Genomic DNA, 27,646 nt, shown 5'->3' on the forward strand with positions numbered 1-27,646 from the left:
GCATGGTTTCATATGACACCGCAGCTTGAATCCGCCTTTTGCGGTAAAGCCCCTTTTTTGCGGGAGGATGTAGCGCCATCATGCGGGAACGGGCGAGAAACACATTGGATGGCAGTGTAGCAGACGATGCGAAAGCGCACCATACGAAATAGCCACGCCAATGCAGGTAGAAAGCGAAAGTTTCCCCCCTTTTTTGGCCTCGGGTGGAAAGTAGTGACAGTGATTGCAGTATATCATGTTCACGCAGTATGGGGGAATGTAGAGCGTTTTCACAATCCACTCATAACGCACGTACGCGCATACTATCTTCGTATTGTAAGAGCGTGTAGCGCGGGCCGTGTTCGACGTAACAGAATGAGACGCTCTCAGCGTGCAGGTTTTCGGCAGGCAGGAGAGCGCGGGGGCAGAGAGAGAGAGAGAGAGGGATCTCAAAGGGCAAAGCAGGCAGGGGTTTGTTGATGCTACAGAGCTAGTTGGAATAGTCTTCTGTGACTTCGAGTGGCGCATATGCGCAGGGTGTCTTGAGTTACCGAGCACATTGCGGTCACCGCGGCGCCGGCATGGTGCAATGGGCGTCGCTTCCTCCGCGCGTCATCTACAAGCGTGCAGCTATAGGATTTCATCTACGAAGCTCGGCAGAGAAGCACATATACATACCCCCTGAAAAGGGCATTGTCCCGGCCGGAATGCACACCTGCAGGAAACGCGCGACATTTTTCTGGCAAAAGATGATTCAGCGCTGTAGCCGGTTTCGGCCCTCAGGAGTCCGTACGGACGTGGTCGCGCAGTGGTGAAAAGGTTCTCGGTGCACAGAGAATGGTCATTCTGTTGTGAAAAATCCACAACGTTCCTTTATGCCTCCGCCGCGATTTCTGCGGAATCAACAACTTGGTGACACATGTGCATCTCCTACATATCGAATGCGCATCTCGGTCAGGAACCAACCCTGTTCTACGTTCAGAGGGATCCACAATGCAAGTGAATGAGCATGAACCCTCCAGGAGAGTCATTTATTGTGCCGGGCGGTTTCCTTGCCGTTGCAAACGGTTGGACGAAGACGACGATTATCAAGCTCCCTAACGAAGTGAATCTGATTGCGTACACCAAAGGAACAAAATCCGGATGCTTTGGCGTGCACAAAGGCGAGACTTTAATTTAAAAAAATACTGTTCGTCGTCATCATCATCAGCATGATTATACCCAGTGCAGGCCGAAGGCCTCTCTTATATTTCTCCACTTAACCCGGTTCTGTGCTAGCTGCATCCATTTGACCCCTGCGAACTTCTTAATCTCATCCGCCCACCTAACTTTCTGCCGCCCCTGCTACGCTTTCCTTCCCTTGGAATCCAGTTTGTTACCCTCAGCGACCATCGGTTATCCTCTCTTCGCACTACATGGCCTGCCCATGTCCATTTCTTATTCTTAATTTCCACTAGAACGTCGGTAACTTGAGTTATTTCTTTGACCCTACTCTGCACGCTTTCTATCTCTTAATGTTACCCCTACCATTTTCCTTTCCATAGCCCTCTGGGCTGTCCTCAACTTAAGTAGAACTCTCTTGGTTAGCCTCCCATAGGTGAGCATAGGTAAGATGCAACTGTTGTATCGTTCCTCTTGAGCGATACCGGTAAACTGCTAGTCATAATATGTGAGTGCTTGCCAAATGCGCTCCATTCCAATCTTATTCTTCTCGTTATTTCCTTTTCATGGTCCGAATCTGCGGTAACTACCTGTCCTAAGTAGACATATTCGCCTACTACTTCCAGTATTTCGCTACCTAATGTAAACCGCTGTTCCTTGCCTAGGCTTTTGAACATTACCTTAGTCTTCTGCATCGTGAGTCGTGCAGTACGCCATATTCTCCGAGCGGCAAAAACACCGATACTACAGGTGTGTATGCATCTAAACGAAATATGCATTATGAAAAGTACCTACTGGAGTTTTCACCCAGGCTGTAACGCACCAGTGATAGCTGCAATGAGGATTTCTTCGGTGCGTGTTTGCTTTAGTTGCGCCGGGGCCTGAAGGCGATGCATTTTGTCGTTTCTTTCTTTATTTGCGAAAGTGCTAGGTAGCTTAGATATCACAGGAGACTGTGTGCGCTAGGCCGTAATATTTATCATGTTTTATTGTGACTGCCACCTCACTAACAAGAAACAAAATACGGCGTTTTAATGCACTACCGTTCGCGAGCCTCATAACCAGCTCAACCACTCGGCTCGCGAACGGCGGTGCATCACAACAAACGTCCAAAATTTTTTTTCTTTTTAATCAGGGGGCAGTCGCGATAAAACATGCTAAATATTGCGGTCTAGTGCACACAGCCACCTGTGATATCTGCGCTACCCGGCCCCTTCGCACATAAAGAAAACAAACGACGAAATACATCACCATCAGACGCGCCAGAACAAATGCTCATTGCGGCTATCACTGGTGGTTTACAGGCTTGGTGCAAACTCCGGCACATACTTTTCATCATGCACATTTCCTTTAGATGCATACATACCTGTAACGAAGTGCTTTTCGCACAGTCGAGAGTACGAAGTCGGTTGCTAAGGTCGGCCATTCACATCTTGACGCTTGGTGGCCCTAATTCAAGCTTCACGTCGTTGTTGGTCGCGGCTCGCCGAAGGAAACCTGAAAAATCGCGTCTTGCATCTTGGCACGCTTAGAGAGGGGCAACCGTACGCGGCAGATGTGGTTGGCATCGCTTTGCCAAGCCTGTGACGGCCACCGTGCCGCACGATGCCGCCAGCCCCCGTGCACTGGCGGCGCCGAGAAACGCCGTCGACGCCGTCCAAAGTGTTTCCATCAGTGGCCGCTACGACTTCGCGCATGCGCAGAAAACTCGCGCAATAGGCTGACTCCGCCGGGGTTCAATGGACGTTGCTCAGGCGTAGGAACGAAGAATGCGTACGCTGCCACAGCGAAGGCTGGCACCGCTGCGTCGCAAACAGCCGCCTGTCTGGTTGCTTTTGCCAAAAGCAACCAGGCTGCCCGATTTGCTCCTTAGCCCTTTAGTTAAGCGTTTTACAGGACATTCCAAATTATTAATCACCTGTGCGGAAAAAAGCCCATCACTCTTATCTGTAAAGATAAGTTTTTGCCTTTTGAAATAGAGCAAGGGTTCCAAACAAGGTCGATAAGGAAACCCTGCTGCCTGGTTACTTTTAGCAAAGACAGTACGTTTTTTTCTAAACTGTTAGAGCGAACGAATGTAATTTCTAGATTGAAATACCCTCGGTGTGGTTGCAATGTGTTTTCATAATGTTCTAAAAAGCATGGAGAACTTTCCCAGAATACTGCATAGGAACAACCATTTAAACGAGTAATGTTAAGCCGACTTTGCAAAAATATTCCAAGGCAGGTCATGACAGTTACACACGCGCTTATACAGCTTTCGGACCGAAATAATTTTCTTGAAGAGCAGCATGACCAGGCAACAATACTTTTATGACAAATATTTCGGTGGTGAGCACTCATTCATTTTGTTTTGTTTCTGGGAAACAAAAATATTCATTGACACTTATTTCCAGTATTCAATACAGGGTTTGCTATGCTTCAAGCTTCTTCGGTATTTTCTCTTTTAGGTCTTTACCAGGAAATGTTAAGTCCGAACTAGTCACCAGCTGCCACAGCAAGTACACAACTTGTAGAAAAACGGTGGGCAGCGTGCAATGCTGTTGAATTTAAAAACACTTCATTCCAGAACACCTGCGAAAGCTAGATTTTTTTTCTCTGCTAGGCCAAGGTAGAGAACGTATAGAAAATAATGCTTTTATTTTTTTATATGTGGGGATGTACCTTTTGACTATAAGCTATGCTGCATCAACAGCATGTCTTTGTTCATCATTTGTCCCTTGCTGAAGCATTAAAAGCAGAGCGCGCCAGCTTATATGAATGAAGTGCAAGTTTATGGCTGATGTAAACTGCAACACAAAATATGCTGCAGCTAGCCCTTCTTCTGTGCTTACAAGATCACCTACGGCGGAATATAGTCGGTGCTGGCGCCTCGTTGAGGAGTCAGCTAGCGTACATGACGAAACGGTGCACAATCTCTTCTGCCTGTTTTCCAGAAATTTACCTTTTTTTTCACCACGCAAATGAAATAGTGCATTAATAAAGTATTTATGTGTCTGTTTCCAGTTAAGGACAAACATTTTCAGGATATGGATGTAAAACCTCACCGCAGGAAATCTAGCCGGGCTAACAACCTATATCTTATATGGCTTCGAAGGTGCTACGTCTTACTGGCCTACTGCAGGTTGCAGAAGTATGCATGTATACTGCGCCGTATTGTGTTTCTATACACAGGCAGCGACCGTTGTCAGCTTAAAAAAAATATGCGTCTGTTCTGTTGCGATTTCATCGAGGGGGGCGACGAAGTATTCCTAAAGTTTTGACGTATGCGTGTCCTGACGCATCACGCTGAAGATGTATAAAAGGAATGGTAGGGCCTGTAGCTGCTGCGCGTTCCACCTCTGTACTAAACATCTTCACAGTTGAGAACAATGCAACAGTTGGGCATTTCTAAGTGCTTCGTAGACGGCATAAGCCACGCGTCCGACTCGACGGCAACATTGCACGAGGCATGCCCTGCGTGGATGCATAGTGCCACCCAATTATTCATTTCGGGGCTTTCTAAATGTTTTGCCTAAAGAATCTCTGCCTTTATCGCATGGTATGGGTTTGTCAAGAAACTGAAGCCTTTCACCGGCAGGGGTTAAGCCAACGGAACAATGGGGGAGGACTCTACCAACCGTGGCCTTACCGCCTAACCATTTTTTTTAATATATGTTCTCTTCTACTGTTACTATATAATTGACGATGTATAAAACATACTTGAAATCCATCGCGAAGGACATGAAAGTATTGTTCTGGACGTTAAAAATATATCAGGGCAGGTTGAGAATTATTCTTTAATATCTGCAAGCCAATCCCGGCCAACACGTCATGTTATGCGCAATGTTTTTTCAGCTGTCAAAACGCAGTGGACATTATCGACCGCTAAAATCCAATCATATGCATTGTTCTAACGTCCCCAAAACTGGTGCGGCCACATAGACGACTGTGTGCCAAAATGTATTCAATGTAGATAAGCCAGCTATACTAACAAGATCAATCAATGCATACAAGGATCCATGCAATGTTGGCAAGCCATCGCAGCTAACCATAGAATATCGACCACTATAACTCATGATGGATACAATATTGAGAAATCATCTCAACTAGTAGTAAAATACTGACCATCGCATGCAGTAAATATATCAAGTTGACAGGTCATCAATGATGGCAAAAATATTGATCAACCTATGTAAAGATGTATGGTATTTCGGCAAGCCATTACACTTCCCCAAGCAACATCGACAGCTTTAAGTGCAGATGTACAATGCTGGGACGCCAAGACGACTGGCGCGAGGATATTGACCAATGTATGCCAAGATAAATTCGATGCTGACAAGCAATCAATACTGGCATTGCAATATTTCCTAAATATATGCCATGATAGCTTCAATGCTGGCCACTAGCCACAGCTTATTGGCAAATAATGCCAATAATGCAAACACGGGGGCCAGTTGGTTGATCATTCTAAGGAGCTCACACTGCGGCCATTCTCTTCCGTTAAGACGCACAAAGAAGGAAACCCCTTCAGGATGATTGTGGAAGACAGGAATACGTGGCAAAGTCATGTGGCTAGATACCTGCAGGGGCAACTGTCTAAGTTGACTTGTGATGACCCATATATGGTGCAAGGCTCCGAAGAAGTCATCAGCTTTCTGAGGAATGACCATCCTGTGACGTGCATGTCAGTAGACGTGAAAGACATGTTCTATTCAATTCCTCAAGACGGGGCGATATCAGCAGTTGAAGAATGTATTGACAGCTATGGACCTACGAAGTTTCAGAACGAGTGTGGGACGAGCGTCAGCGGCTTCCTTGAACTACTGTGGGTGTATCTGAGATCCCTGTATGTGCTGTACGAAGGGAAAATTTACGCACAGCGAGGAGGCATTTGTATCGGGTCGTGCTTGGCTCCTGTCCTTTCGAACCTTTACATGGCAAAGGGAGACCGCAGCCTAAAACCGGAATTGGATAGCAGGGGTGTTGTAGCATGCTTTCGATACGTAGACGATTTTTTGCTTTGTTTTAGTACAGAAAGATCTGGTACGGTTGACGCGGATATGATGGTCGCGCTTTTCAAGGGCGAGTTCAATGGGCTTGACTTTACCTATGAAGTACCTGATAAAGGGATGATAAGGTTCCTCGATCTACAAATACAGGAGACCCCCATGCACACATGCTGGTGGTATCATACCAAAAACGAAAAAAGCCTCATGAGATTCGATTCGAGCCAGTCCAAGCTTGTTAAAAGGAGCGTCGCCCACTCATGCATGTTGCAGAGCATTAAGAAGTCCTACGATCACAAAATGACAGAAAGCATCGGCATGCAAATAACCAGGCTGAAGCCAGTGGTTTCCCAGATAGTGTCATTTCGTTTGTGGCAGAAAAGCTGCTGAACAACATAACGAAGAAAACGCAGGTGCAGAGCGAAGAGAGCAACAGAGAGCGATGTGTTGTAATTCCGTATATACACAAAGTATCACATGGATTAAAGAAGGTAGCAACCAAACATAATGTGAAGGTGATATTTAGGGCGCCAAGAAAGTTGATAAGCCTCTGTAATGCAGTAAATGAGCATGATAAGCGTGGCAAGAGGAAGGAATGTGAAATTGCACATCAAAAAAGGTTCATACCTTGTCAGGATGCAATCATTTACAAGATCCCGATTTCGTGCGGAAAACTATACATCGGACAAACGGGAAGGTGTGTTAATAAGAGGCTCCTGGAACATCATAATGACTGTGGGAAAATCAGCCACCCTGGAAATCTTGCGCAACATTGCTTGCGATGCGTAAATGGCTGCAAACCATTATTTCATAGGACTGAAATTGTAGGTAAACAAAAGGAAAGAATTGAAAGAGAAATAGTAGAAGCCTTCTTAATCGAGTCAGCAGAAAAAGATACGTGCGTTAGTACATCTTCTGTGGCTCTCACAAAAGAGGAGCTAGATATGATAGCTGTGCAGATGCGGAGTTGTGGTCGAAATGATAACGTGCGTGATCACATGCATGAATGATGTGTCTGTGATTTGACAAGAATGCCTTTTGTATATATGTACGTGTTTTGTCGATAAAAATAAATAGTTGTAAGTTTGCGCTTCATTCGTGTGTCGTCTTCCATTTGTCTCTGTATATCAAGTAGCGCAGTATTCCACAGAATTATTGGCAAATATTGCCCACTGGCACCAACAAGTATGCATTAATGGGAAACCACTAAGACCGGTGGGATAACATTAACCAATATATGCCCAGATATAATAAATGTCGACAAGCCAGCTATACTGGCAGGGAAATATTTACCATTGTATGTCATCATCGACCATTTTATCTGCAGATATACACAATGTTGGTATGACATCACAATTGGAAGGGGGATATTGACCAATTTTTGCAAAGATATATTCAATATTAACACGCTGCCAGTACTGGCTGGACAATATTTACCAATGCATGCCATGATATGTTCAATGTAGGCCAGTGGGCACCACTCGTTGGGCAATATCGGGCACTGGAATTGAAAATGTATACATTGGTGGCAAGCCACTATGATTAGCGGGATGATATTGACCGACGAATGCCAAGCTATATTCAATGTCGACAAACCATATATATTGACAGGAAAATATTTACCAATGTATGCTATGATTCTCGAATTATGACCAAGGCATTGCCGATGGCTGAGTAATATTGGCCATCTTATATCATTGTGTATACAACGTTGACAAGGGATTCTATACGCAAGGTCGTTATTGCTCGTTGATAGCCCATGAATGCCAATCATGGGCAGAACATGTAAATCACTGTTAATGTTGTCTTATGGCTGTACCATTATTGGTAGCGCATTGGCAACGCCGGGCCACTGGTGGACCAGACGCCGCCAATCAATTTCCAATATCGGGCCGGTCGCATGTGCTATCTGCATAGTTTCCAAGATGACAAAATCAAACAAAAATACAGTATCTATTTTAATAAATAATGTATGTTCCATGTACATGACACATGTTTGCTTGCCACATTAGATGTGTTTCATATGTTAAGTTTTGCTTTAATATGCATGCGGGATCACCATTTGCTTTTTTTAGAAGAAAATTAGTATTCCAGAGCACGTTGTGACAGTGCGCTCTAATCACATGATGTAGTTGAGTGGCATTTTGTGTTCATTGTTTTTTTTAACAGCCGGAAAATAATCTTTTTTATTGATCTGGGTTTCACTGTTCCGACCGCAAGGAATATGCGCGCGCGGCACTACCCTAGCTTCATACCACGATTTCCTCAATTCTCTTTCGCTTTCTTTCCTTATTATCCATTTATCCCCCTCTCCGCATGTAAGGTAGCCTGGTCATCTCCTATTATTAATCTTCCTGATATTCCGTTCTCCTGTTTCTTTCTCTTTCTCGGGCATCTTTGTGTTTCGCAAGAGTTTTGCACGCCAGCACATGAAAATTTATCCAACTAGGAGTAATGCCCAGCTTACGCCTTCCACGTTATGTATTTGTGTGTGTGTGTGTGTATGTGTGTGCAAGACACACACACACACTCTCGCAGTCTCCCTCCCTACATCTCTCTCTCTGCGCTTCTTTCCGCGCTCTACAAAAATCAAGCCGACACAATATGTTAGAAACTTACGCAGGCTTGGTGACCTGGCGGTAGCCGGTTACAACACGGCTTTCAGAAAAATGTGTGTAGGCAGCCAGTAACTAACAGTAATCGATACTTAGAGACTGCGAGCGTTTTCCTCATATATGAACCATGCTGGCTGCGCTGGCGCCTTATCGTCAATGCTGGAGCTACTTAGGATATCTGTCGATTCCTTCTGTTTACGACGAGGTCCTTAGAGGGTTTAGTTCCTGCATTTAAAAATCGTTGATAAGTGAACGGGTTACCGGCGGTTGTAAGGAGAATCGCTACTTTCCGTGCCTTTTTTGCGCCAACCCACTACGCATATTCTAAAAGCTCTTGCTGCTGGGCTAGTTTGTTTCGGTTCATAATTCAATCTTTTTAAGGCGCAAAAACAGACAAGACACAAAGTTCCAGGCAGTTAGAAAGAATTTTGTTCTAATTTCTAAAAAATCCACAAAATTAAAATCGGCTGCGATGGTCTTATGTGATCGTCTGGCGTTGAGCACCTTTACTAGCGAGATTAAATTCAGTAAAAAAAAGCGCGCTGGAAGTTTTCTTTTCGGTCAAAACTCACAAGCAAAGCATGCTGTTTAGAACTACTGCAATTGAAAAAGGTACGTAGCAGAAACATCTGCCTTAGTGGAAAAAAACCCTATGAGTCACAATAACCTCATACAGATTTCTCATACTAAACTCATACAAATCTCATTAATTCTCATATATTTCTCATATGATGAATGAGTTTAGTAAGAGATTATATGACATTTGTTTGAGATTATAGTGAAGTTTAGTATGAAAATTTGTATGAGGTTATTGTGACTCAGCGTTTTTTCACTAGGGTGAGCATGTATTTGGCTAAGCACTTGTCTAAACTGCATGTCAATGATCCGTTTTCGACGAAACGGTCAAATGAAATTTGTGACCTTTTTGAAACAAACTCTGATATTGTAAGTGCTTTTTCAGTGGGCGATGTAGATTTATTCATTTCAGTTCCTCATGGTCCCTTGTTCTCAGCTGACAAGGAGTGCATTGAAGAAAGTGACCCGGTTGCTTTTCAGAACTCCGCTGGTATTTGCATAGACGACATTATAACCTTATTACAGTTTTCCATGGAATCTACTTCTTTCACTTTTGACCAGCAGTTTTTTCTGAAGAAGTCAGGCATATGCATTGACTCTTGTGTGGCGCCGGTGCTATGTCACATCTTTTTATCTTATATTGACCAAGCTCTGCAGCAGGGTTTACCCACTGACAAGGGCTTTAAAGTTTTTAGGCATGTCGATGATTTTATGATTGTTTTAACTAAAGAAGCTCTTTAAAACCTTAAGGAAACAGTGGACAGTGTTTCATCTGCTTTTAGAGAGCATGGAAAAGGTAAGCAGTTCACACACGAACTACCTGACTATGATTCATTATAGTGTTTAGACTTGAAGATTGAGTTCTGTGGTGATCGGGTCTGTTGGTCATATTCTCCGCCTGCAAAGCAGCAGCTGCTACCTTTTGACTCCTGCAATTCTAAACTTGGGAAACGCGGGATTGCTTCCTTTTGCCTAGAATCGGCACTCAAAAAGTCATGCCCTTACAAAATGCGGGACACTGAATCTCCAATTGGCTAGGCTTTTTGCTGCTGGGTTCCCCCGTTCGCTCGTGACCGCGGTGGTTGAATATCTCCTAAAAACGTCAAAGAAGGGTACTGGTAGAGCTAGGCCAGAGGTCCCTCGAGAAGAGGTAAGACCAGTGGTGGTGCCATACATGCATCGTATGAGGCATAATTTGAAAAAAGTGCCAGCCGCCATTGTGTACTGCTCGCCTTTTCTGCACCGAGAAAGCTAGGTGGCCTATGGTCTCCTACCGATGAAGAAACACCAAGGAACGAGGCTGCGGAACAAAGCACAGGAGACCATTCGGGAAATGTACTGAAAGAGTTGTCAATGAAATCCCCCTGTCTTGCGGACACTGCTACATAGGTCAGACTGGCAGCTGCTTAATGAGAGAATGAGGGAGCTCGAAAGCAACGTAGATCAGAACACGGAGGGCACACATTTAACTAAGAAAATTAATGAATGCCCTTCCTATAATTGTGACCCATGCTTCACTGATGTGCGCGTTGTGGGCAATAGTGAAGATACTAATGCTGACGACTGGGCAAGTTGGTAAGGGTGCATACTTAACCAACCAAAGGACGAAACACAGGAAAGAAGAGGACAGGACAAGGCTGGACTAGCAACTGAGTGTTTATTGATTGTGGCCGGTGCTACTACGGGCAGATAGGCTGATGTCTAAATGTGCGCCTGACGGAGCACTCTAATTCTCTGGGAGGGAAGGCCAGTTCTAATCTGGCGATACATGTGCAATCCCAAAAGTGTAATTCGGAGCATGACCCGTCCCTTTGTCCGCCTGATTTCAATAATACGGGTGTAGTTTACAGCAATGGTAATCAACTCTGCAGAGAGTTGGCTGAAGCATTTTACATTGCTAAAGCCGAGGACAAGCGTGTGGCTAAGGCATCGATTAGCCTTCATTGTAAGGAATTTGATCTATCAGAAAAGTCGTTATTTAGGCCTTGACTTTGAATTGGCTTTGAATTCCACCGGTTGAGTTGTGCACGCGCTTTTCGGAAGGAGACTTCGTTGTTTTCTGCTGATTAATAAATATTCAGTTGCTAGTCAAGCCTTGTCCTGTTCTCTTCTTTCCTGTGTCTCGTCCTTTGGCTGGTTAAGTATGAATACTAATGCTGGGGAGTTGATAGAAGCGTTTTTTATCAAAACGAAAGGCAACTTGTGCGTAAGCGACACATCAAATTTATTGTATAACTGCGAAAAGATATTCCTGGAGCGCGCCTTATAAGGTCGTACCTGAGCTTTAGGTGACATACCTACGCATGTGACGACAAACTATACAAGTACGTTTCTTGAATGCAATAAAATCAGTTGGAAATTGGCGCTTCGCCCCGTCACTTACTTTTGTGTCTTGTCTGCTTTTTGCGCCTTAAAGCAATTTATTATGTACGCATATTCTGCTGCCTTTCTTGCCGTTCAGCTAAAACCCCCGCAGCCTCTACGTGCATAGCTGCTGTCGAATGTCCGATTGCATGCATGTCATGACGCACTGCTACCGCAACGCCACAACATAATTCACTCGCCCTCACTGCAACCCAAAGCTTCCGAATCACGGAATGCACCGCAGAAGCTCGGCTTCTGCAGGAGTATCGTCATTTTTCATACTTGGCCCCAATATACAATACCATACGACAGCGTGTTTTTTTCCGGTCACTTTATTTCTCTATTTCTTCAAAATGCTTAACCCGATTGTGCGCTTACGTAACCTGGAACCATCCTACTGTACACGTCACGCGTACGTCAAAATTTGAGCAAAATGGCGAATTGTTTGAAAATAGGACCCCCGGTGACTCGTATCTCTAAACCCCAGGGACTCAGGAAAAGTGACTGCGTCCGCATCGACTTCTGCATGGATACAATCACATTCTAGTATAAGATGGTTAATAGTTTCTCTAAATTTACGACATACTGCACATGTGTCATCTTCATGGTTAAATTTCTTTTTGTGGCTGCGTGTTCTAAGGCACCCTGATGTAGCTTCAAAAAGTAGGGCTCTGCCTCTTGAGTTATCAAAAAAAGCTTCTCTTCCTGATCTGTCTTTTCCACTATCGGTATTGTTCCACACACTGTTTCTTTTGCATAAATTTGATCAAAATTTTTCTTCTGTTTCTCACCTATTGCGTAACGCTCTCTATTTATCCTTATATCCTTATATCCCTGTGCGCGTTAAGGATTATGAGCGTGCGGACGACACCTCCATTCTTGACTACCTGGAATCTGCCTTTGATGATTTTGAAATTGACTATGATTCCAAAACAGCAGAAGAGTTGTGGCAGCAATTTAAGAAAATTATACAACACTGCGTTGACAGGTATATCCCAACTCGTGTTAAAAAGACGAAGCTCCGAAGCCCCTGGATCACCAGGGACATAATTCATATGAAACGTAAAATAAAAAGACTACGTAAAAAGAAAAATAAACGTATTCGTGTTTTGCGACTTCGTGCTGAGCTGAAGCAGGCGCTGAAAGAAGCTAAAAAAAAGTTTTTCGATGAAACGCTTAGCCGCTTCCTCAAAACGTCACCGCAAAAGTTCTGGCGATACTTTAGTGATAGGAAGGAGAGAATACAGGAGATTAAACACGAAAATCAGGTACTGATAAAAAAGGAGCATATAGTAGATCAGTTTAATCATTTTTTCCAGTCCGTATTCACCGCAACCAAAGATGACATAGACCTTAGTTCAGAACGCTTGTTGCCTAGCCGAATGAATGACGTCATAATTTCGCAGGAGGGCGTATTTCAGCAGCTCCTCAATTTGGATGTTAAAAAGGCCAATGGACCAGACAACATACCAATCCAGTTTCTCCGAAGATATGCCGAGTGGGCCTCACGATACCTTAAACTTATTTTTCAAAAATCCTTGCACACCCATTGTGTACCACAAGATTGGCGCAATGCACTAGTAATTCCGGTGTTTAAAGGAGGCAACCGAACTCTTGTAAATAACTACCGCCCAATATCTCTTACATCGATTTCTTGTAAACTTATGGAACATATTATAGCGAAGCATATCTTTCATTACCTAGAAACAAGCTGTTTACTTTACCCTCACCAACAAGGATTCAGAGCAGGCCTTTCCACCACTACACAACTTGTAGAGACAATTCACGATTTGGCAATGACGATGGATGCGAAGCAGCAAATTGATATAATCGCTGTAGACTTTGCCAAAGCTTTTGATAAGGTGCCACACAATAAATTAGTTTTTAAACTGGAAAGAGTTGGAATTAATATGAATATTGTAAAATGGATTAAAGCGTACTTAGGAAATCGGAACCAGGTGGTCAAAATGGATGGTCATGTGTCCGCCTCACTACCAGTTCTTTCAGGAGTTCCACAGGGCTCTGTTCTGGGACCGTTGTTATTTTTGGTGTATATTAATGATATCTCTGCTGTCATGGAACCGAATGTACGACTGAAGCTATTCGCAGATGACTGTTTAATTTATTCCACAGTTAGAAACACGGAAGACCAGCTTAGAATTAACAACTCTTTACAGGCATTAAGCGAATGGTGCAAAAAATGGAACATGGAAATAAATTATTCCAAATCAACGTACATGCACATTACAACGAAGAAATCTGTTCTTTCGTTCCCATATTTCATTGGTGACAAGTGTTTGGTAAACGTAACTCAGTTTAAGTATCTAGGAATGACAATAACACAAAATTTAAATTGGGGCACACATATAGAAGAGGTGTGCTCTAAAGCACACCAGAGGTTATGTTTTTTGAGAAAAAAATTGGAGAATGCTACACGAGATGTAAGACTAATTGCATATAAAACTTTTGTGAGACCAATCCTTGAGTATGCGTCAGTAGTATGGAGTCCTAAACAGAATTATTTAAAGAAACAATTAGAAAGAGTTCAGAGGTACGCAGTACGCTTTATTTGTTGCCGATATCGAAGGACAGCCTCAGTTACAGATATGCTTTCTTCCTGTAACCTGGATTCATTAGAAATACGTAGAGAAAAAAATCGCCTAAAGCTACTATTCCAGATGCTCCAAGGACAGGTAAACATTCAAAAGGAAACATATATACAAGCGCCAGGCAAACGGAGTTCTAGAACAAATCATAGTCGGATAATTCAGCCGTACTACGCCCATAGTGAAGCTTTCAGAAATTCCTTCTTCCCCCATGTAATTGAAATGTGGAATGACTTGCCAATGAGTGTTGTAGAACAGAATGATCTGCATGAATTTGAGCGATCTCTGGATGACCATCTGCTTGAAAGTGCTATTTGATGCTTGAACGAATGTACTGTCTTCTGCTGATGTATTTAGTGATTGTGAATGATTCTATTTTCTACGAAGTTTTCATACCCTCCCTGTAAGGACCCTCGCTTGAGGGTTAACAGTATTGTTAAATAAATAAAATAAATAAAATAAATTTCTTCGTGCTGGTGACCAGCATACTTACTAGTTAGTTGTCCAGTACTTTTTCTCCACCGTGAGCCAACTCTTTTCAGGTGTATAGGTATTTAAATACTTTAGCTGCCCGGCTGGTACTGTCCAATTACATCAGGCGTTCCTTATAGACTATTTTACTCTAAGCTTCCCGTACTTCGAAATATATCCAGCCCATATCTCCCTGTACTTGCTCATTTGTGGCTTTGCCGTAGAAACCCAGTGCTAATCGTCCGACGGCTCTCTGATTAATTTCTAATGTCGACTGTATCTCTGGTTTTAGGTACAAGACCGCGTTTCCGAAAGTAAGCCCTTGCACCATACTTCCTTTCCAAATACCCCTCAGTACCTGATATCTGTTGCATCCCAACAACGCCCTAGGAGTCGTTATCCCGGCATTTCAAATCAAATCTTATTTTCCAACAAGTTGATGGTCACCTGGGCTAATCGCTGTACAAACAGCTTCACAAAGGCCCGGGAAACGGGAAGTACACAACATAGCAGGAGCAAACAGCAAATTCCAGAAATTCATTATTAATTTTACTATGACACAAAAAGTGTTGTACAATGCATACGTCAATGCAGCGCGATATAAAAACAAAAAATAAAAAGTTGATCAATAATAAAATTCATGAAAAAAGCTCAACAAGGCAGAAAGTTCAAAGGCGAGAATAATATTTAATGTAAGGACACAAGTATGGATAGATTATATTTGAACGAAACAGGTTCTCAACTGCTTAGGACTAAACCCAACAGTGTCTTTATATTTGTTGACAAAAACGGGAAGATTATGAGCCAAAGTTATTAATTTGTAGTATGTTCTAAAATGGGGCAGAGACAACGTGTCACTGCATCTAGTGCTTACTATTGCAGTGCGGTGTTCAAGAGATGCAAGTTTTACTAAGAAATTACCCATGCCTGTCGAATCTAAATAAGTTAATTGTAGCAAGCGATATTCATAAATATATTCTACGTGGATTATACAAATTGATGTTATTATGTGTTGAATATTTGACTTTGGTTCTAAGTTTACGATGACACGAATTATTTTTCTTTGCAAGACGAGAAGCTTGTTCATATTTGTTTTAGTTGTTGCCCATACTGGACTACAGCAGTAGTTTTTCACCCTTTTGCCCCAAGTGACTGCTCATGCTTTTCAGTGTATGCCAATCCATCATTTATTTCCAGGCAATCGCGAGAGCGTTATATTTTCAGACAATCGCAATATAAGGTATCGGAGTTCTGAGAGAAAAACTGCGGGCATGGGTCAATGAGCTGGTAGCTACTCTCTGGTATAGCCAGGTACTGCGTATGGCAGCTGATCAAGTTGCTGACGTTCCCCAGCAGCGCGTTCCCCACCAGACGTTCGAAGCGAGACCCACCTGCGCGTCCGTCCTACGTATGGCTCCCCCGCCGGACCATAGTATCAACGCCGCAGCTCCAGCAATGGAGCCGCAGGGTCCTCGCATGGAGGACCTCGCATGGAGCCGCATGGAGCCTCGCTACTCCCCTCCGCCAGTCTACCAGCGACCCCGTAAAAGTCAAGTATGGCGGCCCCGAGACCGTCGGCCCCTGTGCTATCATTGCGGTGAAGCCAGTCAACTTTACCGGGCGTGCCCGTACCGCCGCGTCAACATGCGGGGTTTCGCCTCGGAGGACCTCTACCATCCGAATGCCGAAAGGCCTGCTGAGATTGCAAGCGACCTTGCAGCGCGACAGTATCCCGTCACGTCCGGTTACCAAGAGCTTCGGTCTACGTCCCCGACGAGCTACCGTTCGACAAGTCCCAACTTCCCGACGCCGTTCTCCCAGCCCTAGTCGGGAAAACTAATACCAGCAGCTTTCGGAGGCAGGGTCGCTGATGTCGGGAAATGTGAAGATCCTCCGTCATCGTCAGGCCGACCCGAAGAGATTCCCCTTGTGTCAGGTAGCGACAGCATCCGGCATACTACCACCGATTTGTGTGTAACGATTGATGGAGTGGATGTCACAGCGTTACTCGACACTGGTGCCGATTATTCAGTAATGAGCCGTGGTCTCGCCCTGAAATTGAAGTAAGTTTTGACACATTGGTCCATCCCGAAAATTCGCACGGCGGGAAGTCACTTGATTGAACCTGCAGGCAAGTGCACAGTGCGGGTAGGCATCCGTGGTTTTGTGTTTGTCGGAGAATTTATCGTGCTTCCTAAGTGTTCGAAAGACTTGATCCTTGGTCTAGACTTCCTGCAGACCAACGGCGCTGTCATTGACCTGAAAGAAGCGCGTGTTTTCTTTTTGACGAAACGAGCCGTGGCGCGCATTGAAAACGAAGATTCGGGTCTGAACGTTTTGCGTATAGTCGACGATGACGTGAGGGTTCCGGCATGTTCTAGTGTGCTGGTTCTTGTAAAGCGTGACTTGTTCCACGATTACGAGGGCATTGCGGATGGGTACCTTCCGCTACTACTCAAGAAGGAATTAGCCGTTGCTCGAGGACTCGTGCAACTCGAGAACAGTAGTGCTACTGTCCTCCTGACAAATTTTGCTAAGGAGATGCGGCATCTCGGCAAGGACACGGCTGTTGCCGTCCTCCACGATGTTGGCCTCTGTTGGAGGAACTGCTGCTGGGCGCATGGTAGAACAAAAGAAAGGGTTTTCAGGCAGTGCTAGCTCTTTGCCGCTTTTTTGTGCTCCAGCGGAGTTGATTCGCGCTTGCAAAGCAAACTGCCATGCCTGTATATTTTCTCATATCCCTTCTCACACATCTCCACCCACCATGATCCTCTTTCTTCTCTCCTTCCCTTTCCTCAGTGCAGAGTAGCATGCCACATTTTCATAGTTCCAGCCAAACTCTCTGCTTTTCCCTTAAATAAATCGATATATCTATCTACACTGCCGACATTCGAAAGATTAAGCGTTGCTGGTGCCCACGGAGCATCACTTTTTGCTCTCATTATCATTATTAACTAAATGCACCGTCTTTATCCTTAATAATGCCATCACTGTCATTATCATTAATTGCAGCACCATTCGCTTTAATACTATCATCCTCACGGTAGAAAATCAGAATCTTATGTGCATTTAAAGTCTGTTGAGTTTTAAAACAAAAATATGTCTTGTTTTCTGACTTCTTGTTTGCACTGATGTGGCTGGTGATTAAAAAGAAAAACCCGGGCCTGGTGTTGTTGGTTAAAAGCACCCCCCTAGGGATTTATGGTATAGAAGTTCGATTCCCATTGGAAGCAGAATTTGTTTATTTTAATATTTAGGTAGTTTATGGAGCTGGTTACTAGCGACAATGGCGACGCCGCGAAGCGCAGAAGCGGGCGCAAAAGATCTGCTCTCTGAAAACATGTCCCACATTTCATTCCCATCCCGGTTGGCGTCTCTACCTCTCTAAGATCTAGCAATTGGTCATCGATGGGTCACGCTCTATAGCATTCGCCATCTCGGTCCATGGCTCAAAACCGCGCCCATCATTGACGGCTTAAACAATTGTAAAATAAGGGTGATGTTCCTCTGTTGGTTCTTTTTTCCTTGTGCACCAAGGGTACGCCGTCAGAGACGGTATGCGTGTTGCAGCGGGGGTTCCATGCATCAGAGGCGCCCCATCGGAGACGTTATGTAGCGGTGACTTGAAGATGGAAGTTCGTGAAACTAACTGAATATTTATATGCACACAGCATTTACAACGACAACATTTACAACAGAGTCGCAGTGTGGATCTGGCTAACAGGAAAATATTGCCACCTCGGCATATCCGAAGATGCAGAACATCTAAACCTAGACCCAAACGCCAAACTGGGCCGTCGGGGTCGGTTTTAACCACAGACGTCCGCATGATTGGTTAGTTGCGACGTACAACTCCCACTTCAACCTTAAGGTGACTGAACCCTCTCTCACTAAGAAAAAGGAATGTCAAAACTTATAGGGTGAAGGCCTTCCTGTGCCCCTTGCGCTACAACGTTGGATTCAATGAGTAATGTTACCTCCCGGCCGGCAGCCGCCTTGAGGTACTTGCCACATTCGCGACTCTGGCTTAGTGGTGCAAAAAAAAAGAGAGAAAAAGAACAGAGCGGTCAGTGGCCCTGCCCCCACTCGCCTGCCGCTAGGCCGCACCGCTTTTTTTAAGGGATCGCCACCTCATACCCTCAGGCGCTGGCATGAACGGATGTCTCACCTGCGACTGAGGGAAGCTGGTGTGCACGTTACCGTCTACGTCTCCGTCTTCAGAGAATTGCTGCCTGTCATTCAGCTAGTAACGCGCCCCGCACCTCGCGGCGCCCTTCCGTCTGCGTACCACCTGCGTCCATTCATGCTACAAGACTGCCAAGAGGAGCTGGGCTCAGCCACATACGTTTACTGACTTCCCTCTCTAATTTGTTGTGCCCGTCGGTACCCTGCAATAAGCTTTCCATAACCCTTTCATTCTACAGTCAATAGAGTTAACAGCCTTACGTAATCCATCGATGATGCAGCCAACATGCAAAACTAGCCAATATTTAGAACTTTATTAGTTCGAAGTAAATTTACCCGCGTAGTTCTTTCGGTTATCTTTCGCTAATAGTCAACATAAAAATGTGCCGAAGATAAATTTTTACGCGATGCATATACAGGTCGTTCTGCCGAAACGCCAATGTCGTAAGCTTGACACAAATTTACAGTAATTATAGGAGAAAACGTAGACGGCATTTTTATCAAAGTTCTGACGCAGTTGTACTTTTTCAGCGGCCAGCGTTGTATCATAATATTTCACATCCCATTTAGCATCAATTTCCTAGCTATATTGTAGGCTAATTGACAACAGCAATTCGAGCGGACTAAATAATTTAATTGGTTTATTGGATTAAAGGTGTGGTACCTGTCACACTTTTCCTGCTTCGGCATCACAATTTTAACCGATCTAAATCATATGATCTGGACATGTCCATAGTCTCTACCTGCGAGCCAATTTATAAGCGTCTCTGATTCCAGGGAGGCTCTATTGCTCAGCCCCGACCCGGGGACACGAATAAAGCTCATCCATCTGGCAGAGAACGCCGCTGCTGCACAAGGGATAGTGAATGTTGTTTAAGCTTGGGGTGGCATTCGGGTGGCTCGTCTGTATCTGCTGGAAAACAAGCTTCCCCAGCACACCTTTCCTCTACACACCTGACGAGAGCCGCAGAAAAAGCGAGGAAGGTGTAAAAGAGAGGAAGAGGAGCCATTACGGATATCTAAGGAGTTACTCTGGCCACCTCGGATATCGTAGGCGTGAACACGCACCTTTGTCTATGCAGCACCCTACCTCCACCTGAAGAAGTTTGACATCAAGAACCTAGTCGTAATAATCATAATAGCCTACAAGGAGGCCCTGGGCCTCCTTCTTACGATATCTAAAGAGCGGCTTTTACGACTTTTACGCGGCCGAATGAGCTGTAGAAAAACGCTCAAAGCATTATTTGAAGCAATCTGTGAAGAACATGTGATAATTTGATCAAAGACGAAGAAAGAAACGAATAGAGAAAAAAGAAGAGAAAAACGTGAAGGTTGGCTCGAGGAACGCGAGACAAGAGCAGGGCAGAACAGGCGAGCAGCGGAGCCGATCGGCTGTCCAAGGAGCTCGGAGCGGTGCGTCTTCTGCCAGGCCTGACCCGGGGATCCAGACCTGGGGACTGCCGGCCGTATCCTGTCCTGTTCTCCTGTCGTCCACGAAACTCGGAACGGTGGTCGGGCCCGGGAGTGCCACAGCGCCTGCTCTTCACTGGCACGAGCGTTCGGCGCCGTGCTGAGCCCAGGCACGTCGGAGAGGCCTGAGGCATCGGCCGTGTAAAGGCAACCCGAGGCCTCTTGCCTCTACTGGGCCCCGTCCGGTGGCCTAGCCTTCCGCTGGGCTTACCGAGGCCTTACTGCACCGACCCTTCAAAACTCTGACTACCCGGAGCGTCTGCACCGGCTTCTCCATCCAACAACTTGGTGACTTTTTGACAATTTGTGTTTTGCCATCGTCCCACTTGCTCGTTCTACATTCGTCCCAACAATGTCTGTACATAAAAGTATTCGTTGTTAGCTTGGTCGGTCTGGTCGTCTATTTAGAGTGCTGTTTCTGAATAAGCCACAGATTAAGGTGGTCAGAAGATTCAAAGAAAAGAACCTCACAATTTTGGCGTCCACGGCAGGATCAGGCCGGCCAAGCAGCATTTTCCCGCGGCTAGAGATTTGAGAAAAATGAGTGCACCAGAGCTGCTCGCGGTAGGGGAACGTATAGGTTTGCAGGGAATCGAGTTGCTCGAGTGGGTAGAGAAAGAATTGCAGAAGGCAAGGGAAGAGAGAGCTGCAGAACGTGAAGCGGCGAAGCAGCGCTGGGAGCAAGAAAACCAGAATTTGCAGCTACGAGTACGACTTGTGGAATTGGGAGAAAACGCCCCTACTGCTGGAAGCGCTGAGCACGGTACCGTACCAGCTCCGTCTTTCCCAATTAGTCCTCGTGGATTGATTCCACTGTTTAATGAGGAAAGGGACGATTGACGCGTATTTGAAGCGTTTTGAACATGTCGCCATTGGCCAAGGCTGGCCGAAAGAGAAGTGGGCCACGGCTTTGAGTCTGTGCCTCGGCGGAGAAGCTCTCAGAGTCTTTGGACGACTCTCTCCTGAAGGCTCAATCAATTACGATGTAGCGAAACTTGCCTTACTTCTGAGGTTTCGGTTCACGGCTGAGGGCTACAGAGAGACGTTTCGTGGAAGCAAGCCGCAAGATGGTGAGACAGCTTCCCAGTATACCACAAGGCTGTCAAGTTTTTTTGAACGCTGGGTTGAGATGCGAGGACAAGGTCGCACGTTTGAAGTGGTTCGGGACATGATAGTGGCGGAGCAGTTTTTAAGCAGCTGTCACGATCGTTTAGTTCTGTTCTTGCGAGAACGTGATTGTAAAACGATGGACGAGATTGCTGAGGCCGCCGATCACTTTCTTGAGGCTCAGCGACAGAATAACCTCGCGATTTTTAAAGATAGAGCTGAGCAGAATTCTGCGAAACCGCAGGACGCAGCCCCAAACCCAAAGACTAGAATTCGATGCTTCATCGGTGAAGAGATCGGACATAGGTCGGTGGATTGCCGTACAAAACCGAAGCCCCCATATTGCACATTATGTCGCAAATCTGGGCATGGATCTCAGTTGTGTCGATACGGAAATTCAAATGACCGGGAGACGCCTGCTTGCTGCACGTCCCCTCGAGATTCCCGCCCTGGTCGTCAGCTGGAAAGAACATCCCTAGATGTTCGAATGGACGATTCGGCTCTTAGTCCATCTCAGATTATTAACAGCATGCCAGTGAAGCATGGAGAAGTGTTCGGACAAGCAGTGTCGGTGCTCGTGGTGCGTCAGGCTTTGGTGCCCGAGCCTGCATATACCGGTGAGCGACCATCTTTACGTTTAGTGGACGGTTCTGACATCGAAGCGCCTGAGGCGGAGGTTATTATCAAGTTGCCATACTTCACAGGCAAAGCTACTGCTAGGTGCCTGCCGACGCCATCATATGACGTAATTATCGGCAACGTTCCGGGTGCAAGCGTCCCATTCGCCGACGCTCCAACAGTCTTGACGGGCCAGAGAAGCATACCTGCCAGTGATGATGGGTACAGTGCTTCTTTCCAGGTTCTGGCGGCGAAAGTTTCAGGGACTGGTTTGGATGCCACTCAAACCGTACTCCACTTATCTCGGTCTGTTTTTCGCAAGAAACAAGAAGAGGACGCCAGCTTAGACGTGTGTCGTCGCAAGCTTAACAAAACCTATCACGGTAAAGGGCAGACGGCCTACACCTTCCATCTAAGTGACGGCATTTCGTACCGGACCTATCAACTTTGTCCAGGAAAAACAATTAAACAAGCGGTCGTTCCGAAGGTTTTGCGCCGTCAGGTCCTCGTGCAGGCACATGGGAGTGCACTTGTCGGCCACCAGGGTGTCAGAAAAGCTACCGCCAGAGTTCTTGATGACTTTTACTGGCCAGGGGTGCAAGGTGACATTGAACGGTTTGTGAGGTCGTGCGATGCATGTCAGAGGACAGTCCCGAAAGGAAACCTGAGAAACGCTCCATTAGGACGCATGTCAATTAACACAAAAAGCTACGAAGAGCACCAGCCAGTGAATGCCCTACAAACTTCATCCTTCGTAGTTCTTGATAACGTCGAGTCGAAAACTCCGTTGTCAACGTTCAGTGAAGAACCTTGGTCCTAGAGTGGACTGGGGAACCGAGACTCGATGCATGATAGTCAACTGTTGAATCGAGAATGATACGGGAGACAATGTTAATCTCTGTGCTGTCTTCTGGAGGTGTCGTCGTTCTGTTCATAGTATGTTTCTAAGAGTTTATTTCGTCTGACATGTGTTGAGTGTTAATGTTACTTGTATTAGTACGAATGTTTCTTGTTATTTTGTGTGCGCGAGTGACTCAGACTCTCAGCAGACAATAGCAATGGTGTGGCCATTCTGTGGGGTGTGCAGTGATGGGTGCAGCAGTGTTGTGGTGTGCCGTCGTCCTCCGAAAGAGTGCATTAGTGTCATGGCCACAAGTTTTTTTTTTCCCCGAAAGAAAACTTCTCAAAGGGGGGGGGGCATATTTGTGAAGAACATGTGATAATTTGATCAAAGACGAAAAAAGAAACGAAGAATGGAGAACGAAGAAGAGAAAACGTGAAGGTTGGCTCGAGGAACGCGAGACACGTCGGGCCCGGGAGTGCCACAGCGCCAGCTCTTCACTGGCACGAGCGTTCGGCGCCGTGCTGAGCCCAGGCACGTCCGGGAGGCCTGACGCACCGGCCGTGGAAAGGCAACCCGAGGCCTCTTGCCTCTACTGGGCCCCGTCCTGTGGCCTAGACTTCCGCTGAGCTTACCTATGCCCTACTGCACCGACCCTTCAAAACTCTGACTACCCGGAGCGTCTGCACCGGCTTCTCTATCCAACAACTTGGTGACTTTTTGACAATTTGTGTTTTGCCATCGTCCCACTTGCTCGTTCTACTTTCGTCCCGCCCATGTCTGTACATAAAAGTATTCGTTGTTAGCTTGGTTGGTCTGGTCGTCTATTTAGATTGCTGTTTCTGAATAAGCCACAGAATAAGGTGGCCAGAAGATTCAAAGAAAATAACCTCACACAATCGACCCTTCTATGTGCCGGCCTTCTCTAATTATTGGCTGCCATATCACATTAACAACTGAGTGCCATTTGCAGTTGAGACAATATGTGGTTAGGCTGAGGCCTTTCAAAGTGCTGGTTTGGATTTTGTTTTTACAGAAACTACAAATACAAACGCATTGTTGCTGTTTTGCTACATATTAATGCTGCAAGAATATTTGACAAGTTATCATCAACGGATCAGCCACAGAAGTGGGGCAAAGCCCAGGAGGACCGGATAAAAGAAACATACGAGCCAAGAGTTATAGTCGACCTTCCATGTGCAAAAAAGGTGCGTGAAGAGTCATGTTTTTTACAAAATTATATTAATTACAAAGAGCTAAAATAAGCTGAACTTTTTCTGAGAGAAAGGGCAGTGCTGAGTGGTGCAATATGTACTAGGGTGTTCAAGGTTTACATGGCAAGGCATGTATTTGATGGTTGGCATCAAATCTGTGTAGTCATTTATTGCATCTTTCTGGACTAGGCCAGTGCCCGTGTGCTGTGCGATGTCAGTGCACGTTAAAGAACCCCATGTGGTCGAAATTTCCGGAGTCCTCCACTGTGGCGTCTCTCATAGCCTGAGTCGCTTTGGGAGGTTAAACCCCACAAACCAAACCAAACCAAACCTTATACCTGGCTCTTCTCGTTTCCAGGCTAAGATCAAAAAGCCTGCTGAACTGAAAGGTGACATCCTTCAAAGACTTCTGAACAATTTAGGCCTTGAGTCTGCAGCAAAGATGCATTGGAAAACGCCGCTGAAATAGGTACGCAAGATTATTTTGGATATTTCTGGCCATATCAGCACAGTATACGTAGCAACTGAGCCTAGTATGAAATAAATCCGTACAGTCAAAAGTTTAAGGGCTGGAGGTGACTGTCCAGGTACTTCATGCTACTTTGCTACAGCCAAACTTGCTAGTGTTGCACAACAGCTAGGCAAAGTAGGGCTGCCTGATATGGCCAAACTATAGTATGTTCTATGCACAGGCATTCAACACTAGCAGCAGTAAAATGTCATATTCATAACTATCATACAGTTCTTCTATATGCAATTAGAATTGGTACCTTAGTGTGGTGGAACATTTTTCTGCTTTGAAATCAGTGCCTCCATTGTAGTTGATGTGTACCTGCATTATAATTTTTTCAATGGTGAACATGCATCAGTGATGCAGCAATATTAGTTGAAATGTGAACACGCTATTGAGGAACAAGCAGCTCTCCAGCATGCACAATGTTCTAGTTCTCGTTCTAGTTGGTGACCTGTGAGCACACACAGCCACCTTTAAATGTCTGTAACTTTGAGCATTTCTGGGGACTTCACCCTTCTGGTTTAGACATTTCGTCTGCAATCAGAAAAATGTAGCTCAAATTTTCCCGTCAATTTCCTTGATATGCGTGCCAAGCAAGCGCCAGATTTTCATACCTTTGACAGCATAACAGGTTAGTGACGCCTTTGGTTCTAGTAGTCCGGATACCATAGTGGGTTCTCGTTCAGCTGCCACCCTCACCATTTTATCAATTTCCACATGGCACTTGCATTACTAGGAAGAATTAAATTTCTGTCAATATGGACCAGGTCTGCACTGGCGAAAACACTCATTGTTACGTGAAATGCTACATAAGTATTCTCAAAAGTTGAAAGCTGGAGAGCTGCTACTACATGTTAGTTGGTAGCACATCGCAACACAAGGATGCCGCTTGCAGAACGTGGTTTTTCCTTTTCAAGCATCTGTCATACTAGAAATGATTAAATTACATACTGATTTTTAGGTAACAATGCATTTCTTTATTTAAGTTCACTACTGCTTTCCTAGGTTTTGAAGGCTGTGCGCATCTTTCATACACATTTCAAATAATCTTTTGATTTCATCAACCTTGTTTGCTCTGCAGCAATATTTGTGTTTTACTATAACATCCTGTATTAGGGTGTGGGTAGTAGACAAAAATACTAGTAATTAGCAAGCATATCCATGTGCATTTTATATGTATTACATTACTGTATTGATGCCATTTGATTTATCATACCCATTAGGAGTCGTTAGACTTTCTCAGTTGTTACAGAGTTGTATATTTGTATGGCCCACTTTCTCTGCAGCTGTAGGAGACGGCTGAACAGTCGGAAGTCTATGAGACAGAATCAAACGACTTGACAGTGATGGGTACCTTGCATGAACTGAGGAGGTTTCTTCGTGGAAGCTGTGATGTAGAAAAGCTGCTCCAACACCGACACAACGCCAGGACCTGCGAAGATATTGCTGCAATTGAGCTAGCAACAAGAGAACAAGCAAAATCTGGCCTCTGGTGGCACCGCAGGATGGGATTGATTACTGCCTCTATCGCATAGTGTTTTTACGAGAGTCAAAACACTGAGGACCAAGATGGGCCCACATGACTTGAGACCTCTACTAACGTCCGCACAGCAGCCCCAGGCAGCACACCAACATCGCACCAACTCCGGCCCAACGTCGACAAAAATTGGTACCAACATTGGCTGAACACTGGTTTTTTGAGAAATTACTACATTTTTATATATTGGTTCGGCTTATATGCCAACATTGCACCTGTCTTGGGACTGCCAATATAGGCTATCAGCTGGCCGTGCCGCTAGTGGCACATATTGGTATGCTACTAATATTCACTGGCCCAGGTGACAGTGGCGATAAGCAGGCCGTGCCACTAGTATCACTTATTGGTAATTATTGGCATGCAACGAGTATTCATCGGCACACGTGGCATTGGCACGGCCACTGTTAAGCCACCTTTAGCCATGCAGTTATTTCACCCTTGCCCTTACTGCTCCCATTTGCTTAACTGTCAGCCTGAGAATTGTGGTTTTCTTATGCAGTCATTTCCCAATACCATCTTGCATGTCATTTCCCTAAGGAGCCATAAAAACCATGCAATTAAATGAGCCAAGCAAAATATTTTACAAAAAGATTTTATTTAGCGCTCATATACGTGTATATGTCACAAGGACATCAGAGGGCCAATAGTCAGTGCAGGATGCATTGGGTACAGGTTAATGTGGGAGGGGCTCATAGGTGGAATTGGGAACAGGGCACTAAGCAGCACATGACAAGGTAGTGCCGGAAGAGGTGATGGTGTGCAGTGCGCATTTGGTCATGATGGAAGGGGCTGGACATGGGGAGCAGGGTTGATGCACTATAGCCTTGTAGTGCGAGGTGTTGCAGGGCTAGGAGGCTGAGCATGGGTGCATTCCTGGGCAGTGTCCATCATAGATGAAAAATGGCATTGGACTGTGTTGACCATGGTAGTAGGCAGTGAAGGGTCAATGGATCAAGTGATGAGATTGTGGGGGCGGGGGAAGCGCATGGCCCAGGCATAAGCTGAACACCCCGCAGAAAACAACCGTTCAGGAACAGTTTGTTGAGGAGATTGGCCCTGGGTCTTACAAAGGACATCTGCACATAAAACAACCATGTATCACCATAAGATCCAATCTCGCCTTCTCAACACTTATCCAAACACATATTTGAAGTCTGGGTACCCTATCCGATTGATTACAAAATAAAGAACCCCGCTATAGTAAACTCGGATATAGTAAAGTCAAACTGAAGTCCCAGTTCATCTTCCATAGGCAACTGTACACTTTTTCCCCTTTATAGTAAAGAATTTTTGGTAAACATCAGTTCAAGCTCTTCTGGCCATGGCGACGAGTCCCACGATGATATTGCCACCCGCGCACTACCTAGAATCGCGAGGCCAAGACTTTTTCTATTTGAAGA

The 27,646-nt window shown here is 45.2% G+C and overlaps 1 pseudogene; it reads left to right on the forward strand.

Moving 5' to 3' along the window:
- Positions 1–27,646, forward strand: part of LOC146177206 (uncharacterized) — a 102,050-nt pseudogene that overhangs the window by 73,616 nt on the left and 788 nt on the right.

This window comes from Amblyomma maculatum, chromosome 10 (assembly GCF_055883805.1).
Source record: "Amblyomma maculatum isolate TAMU_Amacu chromosome 10, ASM5588380v1, whole genome shotgun sequence".
Lineage (NCBI taxonomy): Eukaryota > Metazoa > Arthropoda > Arachnida > Ixodida > Ixodidae > Amblyomma > Amblyomma maculatum.